Source organism: Elgaria multicarinata, chromosome 3 (genome assembly GCF_023053635.1).
Source record: "Elgaria multicarinata webbii isolate HBS135686 ecotype San Diego chromosome 3, rElgMul1.1.pri, whole genome shotgun sequence".
NCBI classification, from domain to species: Eukaryota; Metazoa; Chordata; class Lepidosauria; order Squamata; family Anguidae; genus Elgaria; species Elgaria multicarinata.
In genome coordinates, this window is record NC_086173.1 from 91882917 (window position 1) to 91888142 (window position 5226).

Genomic DNA, 5226 nt, shown 5'->3' on the forward strand with positions numbered 1-5226 from the left:
TAAAATCAAATCAAAACCTATATGTACAGAGGAAAAATTGTAATGGAGAATTCAGGGGACAATTTTGTTTCAGTTCTAGCTGATACAAGAAGAAAGAGACAGGTTTAGATTTATTTTCAGCTTTACCAGTGAATCACTAATGCTTCATTCTGTTTGTTATGACTTGACCATTTCATTGCTTACATTCCGAATAAATGTCAGGATTAAAGTGGCATTTACAGTCAATCTCCAACATGTGAAAGAACAAGTGTCTGTTCTTTGAACATTTGATCCTGAACAAGCTATGTGGTTCTTCTTCCTGTGTAATATCCACCTGTCTTCCCCCATCCCACTGGTTGCATTAACACTGTCTGGTGTAAATCAGGTGCTTATCTTGCATTTAGATGCAAGGGAAAGGATGCTTTCAGACGATGTTTTTACTGTGCAATGGCCTTGCTTTGTTCACAGAATTTTTCAGGGGGTCCAGACATTGTTGGTTTTCCATTTGTAACCCTCCTCTGTTTTTCCACAACCTTTTTTTCTTTTGGAAAAAAAAAAGATATTAAGGAGAAAAAGGAAGCATAGCTGCATGATGCCATTGGATTGGCAGCCGTAGAAGCCTGCCATCTGAAAGCACCCAAAGAGACTTTCCCACCGTAGCATACATAACATATTTGGAAGCATGATAACCAGCAGTTAGAGCTGCAGGAGTCCTGCCCTCTTGACTAGATAAAAAGAGTAAACCGCCCAGAGAGCTTCAGCTATGGGGCAGTATATAAATTTAATAAATAAATAAATAAAAAAAATGGGGCAGGGCTCCTGCAGCTTTAACTGTTCTGATGAATATGGAATTTCACCAGTGATGAAGAGGGAATTTCACCATTTGGTGAATTTCACCAAATGACACCTGCTGAAATTTCCTTTTCTGTACAGCTGTTAAAGATACAGGAGCCCTGTCCTCCTTACACCCTACACTCTAAGCCATGGTGGTTAAGCATTTTGAGCTAAACATTATGGCTTAGCATGTCATGCGAACCATTCCTAACCACGGAGACTACATAACCACAGTTTAAATTTGCTCACTAACCATTTGCTTCAAAAGGGTTAGTGGCCTAACCATGGCTTAGTGTGTCGTCTGAACAGGCCCACAGTATAAATAGCGCTTGTACTCTAAAGAACTGTTTAAAGTTTTATCTGGTTAAAGGAAAAATAATTACAGGAATATTTTTTAAAAAAATCAAGAAGGTTTTAGCTCTTTGCCTTGATGAACAGGACTGTGATGCAGGATCACAGTCCTATGTATGATTCTGCAGTAAAGAGAAATGACTCACAAAGAAAGACCAGGCCTATTTATGGCAACACCGGAGGGCTTCTCCCTTTCAGGTTATGAAATATCAGCATGGAAGTGTTGCAGATGATTTCTGACGGTAGGGCAGCCCCAAGACATTTTGCTGCCTGAAACAGGGCACCAAATGGTGTCTCCCATCCCCCACCTGCCAATTCCTTATGTTCTGATTTCTTGTGGCCAATGCATTACATACCAGAAGTACCCAGTTGGCAAACAGTACCATCCACATGGTTATAAAATGCAGATCAGTGGAGGCTAGTGAATCCACTCTGGATTTCAGTCAGAACCAGTCAGACCTTTGGATAGTTCTTTTAGAGTTCTGACTGGTTCTGACTGAAACCCAGAGCAGATTCACTGCCCCACTGACATTAGAGCCAGGAGCCTTCACTGGTGCAGACTTTAAACCTGACTGATTTCAAAACTGCAAAACATGAATTCACTGCCAATCACACCAGAGCCAGCAATTCCAGATGCCTTGTCTTGATGAAGGCTTTGCCCCTAGATGGCTTTGCAATGGCGGCTGCATGATGCAGCCGCCATTGCAAAGCCATCTAGAGGCAAAGCCCAGAAACTCCACTGAAAAAAAGTCAGGCACATATCTCAATTTGTGACTGCGGAGGCATGTCACAGCCGATGGCGCTCCCTGATTGGTCGCCATCAGCTGGACAGGGAACGGGGCGGACCTCCAGGAGCTCAGGAGAGCCCTGTGTGTCCTGATAAATTAAAAAAAAATAGGGGGGAGAGGAACAGGGCCGATTCCTCCCCCCATTTTAATTTTTTTATCTGTATCTGCGCAGCTTCGTGGATACAGATTAAAAAATTAAAAAAAACAGGGGGGAAGGAACAGGCAGCCAGAGGGAGGTCAGAGGGAGGAGAGTTGGTTTGGGTGCCATGCATCCCTCTCTTCACCCCCCTTTGGCTGCCTTGTTCCTCCCCCATCCCTCCCAGTGCTCAGTGCAGGAGCAGTGGTGGTGGAAACTCCACACTTGCATTCCTTCCTGTGCAGATGCTGGGAAGGAGCGCAAATGCAGGAGCCCAAGGTCTCACGGCGTGAAAGCTGAGGCAGGTGAGTCAAGGCAGGTGTAGGAAGCAGGGTGCTTCTATATGGAGGGCTCCCAGCATCCAAGCGCATTGCGCAGCTATTCCACCTTTCCTTTTAACCCATTGTTTTCTGGTAAGAAAAAAGTATGGGGGGGAAACAGTGAGGGGAAAATTGGAGGGCTACAAATTAAAGGCGATGTTGTCTGGACCCCTGTAATATTCTGGAATGAGGCAGTGCTATTGCACAATAAAAGCCTTGTCTGGAAGTACACATAGATGGTTTGGTAACATTAAAATCATGTTCACAGGCCACAGAATGTGAGTATAATGCATTCATGGCATTTATACCTAGGACTCCTAACTACTTCCATTGGACAGATGGACTGGCTGCGGGCTCAGGTGGTCAAGGATGGGCAATCCGTCAACCTCTCAATGACTGAAGTACACTTGGACAACCATCAGGCTTGCTGCTCCTGAAAACAGGCTCAAGTGGGCACTGGCACACCAGAAATGGTGGTAAGAGGTGGTATGTAGAAGCCTGAAGCCCACAATCATAATGCCACTAGAGCAGATTGCGTAGCAGGGCAACCCCCGCCCCCAATCAGCAACACCCCCAACACTGCCTGTGCTCTGAGCTTCCCCTAGTCCCACCTGGGATTAGGGATGGGCAAATCTGTCAGTTTTGATTTCTTTCACTTTCTCATTTTTTCAATATTAAGTTTGTTTTGTAAACTTCAAGAATCTTTCTATCTTGTATTCAGATCGTTCCAAACTTTGAGGAAAGAAAGGGTGCGTGAAAATTCGTACATATTTTTGAGCACATTCCTCCTAGTATGTGCATTTGTGTACACAGTTTGGCTAATAGATGTTTTTCCCCCCAAGCCATTTTCCTAAACTAATGCATTTTAATGTTATTTCCCCCCCACAAATGCATGCATTGTTGTGCATACTTTCCCCTAATATGAAATTCTTTTTATTCATTGTTTTTGATTGGAGAGCTCCATTGCAAAATTTGGAAAACTATAGACATTGAAGGATAATTTAAAAATTAAATTCTAGCCCAGGTTGGACAACTCACAGCCCTTGGCCTACACCTGGCCCCTGTCAACCTGGAAATGACCACATTAGTGCTACAGTGTGCGAAACAGGCCCAATTCAGCTTGTTTAATGCTAATTTTGACCCATATAGCTCTCTGTATAACCACTAATGTAGCCACTAAGATAGCCATTAATGTAGTGCTCATGGGGTCATTTCTTTTGTTTAAAAAACAATTTCAAGTGGCTCATGGCACCCTGAAGAGTGCAGCCCTCAGGGGGCTTGAGGGGGATGTCCTCCAGATCCCCCAAAGTTGCCTACCCTTGCTCTATATCTTAAACCTGCTGTTTCCCAAAATCTGCCACCTGAAGCAGTCTGCTTCACACTGCTTTATGGCAGAGCTGGCTGTGTCTAACTCCCTTAGTGCCCAGCTGGTAGAGTGGTAAAATTCCAATCAGGTCTGAGCCTGTGCTTCTCATTTGACTCACATGTGTTCCATGGCTCATTTAATACAAGCCCGTTAGAGAGGAGGATTCCTGCCAGGTAAGGAACCCCAATGGACATAAATCTTGTTAGTGGCAAACTGTGCAAAGCGAGGTCGCATCTTCGGCTATTGCAAATATCATGTCTTTTTTTACTCCAGGAAAATGAAGAATAGCTGATGAAAGACCTGGATATGTACTGTGTGCCTGCATTATTGTGTGCCAAAATGATCTAATGAAACATGTGCACTCGTGCGTCTCCAGCATCATGGTTAATTATGATACCCAGTAAAATCCAGGCTGTGTTAGAAGGTCCACAGGGTCTGCCAATTTGTCTTGGCTCTTTCCATGTAGAATGCAAAAGGAATAATCAAACCAGATCTAGTATGTTTATGCTTGACATTTTTATTTCATTTATTTATGCATTTTATTACTTACGTTTCATTATAAAGTAATTCCAAAATGAGGTACAAATGGCCTAAGAAAGTTCACCATGAACAAATGTACTTTTACAGTATAGATAAGGTCATGTGCTTAATCATCACATTGCAGGAACGTCTCCAAAAAAGTACTTCTTCAAAGTGAAACCAGTGAAAAGTGAATAAGCAGTTCTTGATATTTATTCCAATATAGTTCTTAGATGTTTGTGTGCATGGTCCAGTTGTGGTGAAACCACTTCATTTTGGTTGTAGAGCAAACCAGGATGCTGCATGGTGCTCCTCCAAACACTACCAAAGGGCTGTGCTCCAATACCCTAAGGTCTCTGTGTCCTGCCTGTCATGACCTGTAGCCCTGGGATCTCCCAGGCCATGGCTAGACCAGGCCTATATCCCGGGGTCATCCCTGTGCACCTAAATGACACACAGGGGATCCCGGGAGCAGGCAGGGATGACCCCTCCATTTGCCTGGGATAAACCTTAGGTCTAGCTAAGGCCCCAGTGTGCAGCAGAGAATTCTGATGAGAACAAGGCACAAGCTCTCTCCCTTGGGGCAGGGCAGCCAATGTCTTATCCATGGCCCTCCCCACAGGGTACACAGTACTTCCTTTTATCTGTCCTGGATATCCCACCAATCAGCTTCATGGGATGTCCCCAGACTCTAGTATTTTGAGAGAGGGAGAGTGGAGAGGCTTTTATTTCTGGCTATGGTACATATTTGATGAGACATCTTTTTATGGGCACTAAATAGCGCCTGACTATTTTTAAATTTAGAGCCATATTGTCCTCTGTGAAGACTGGGAAATAGGCAACCATGGATTTCGTTGAGAAAGAGCACTCTGAGTTTTAGCTGTAATTTGGTTCCTTATAGCATCCAACTTCTTTCTGAGATTTCACACGCTG

General features: G+C 43.9%; 1 non-coding gene across 1 annotated transcript; it reads left to right on the forward strand.

The window, feature by feature from the left end:
• Positions 1-1818: 1818 nt before the first annotated feature.
• Positions 1819-1905, forward strand: LOC134397031 (small nucleolar RNA SNORA17). Its single transcript, XR_010025320.1, has one exon. It is a non-coding gene; the product is annotated as a small nucleolar RNA SNORA17 (small nucleolar RNA).
• The last annotated feature ends 3321 nt before the right edge of the window (positions 1906-5226 follow it).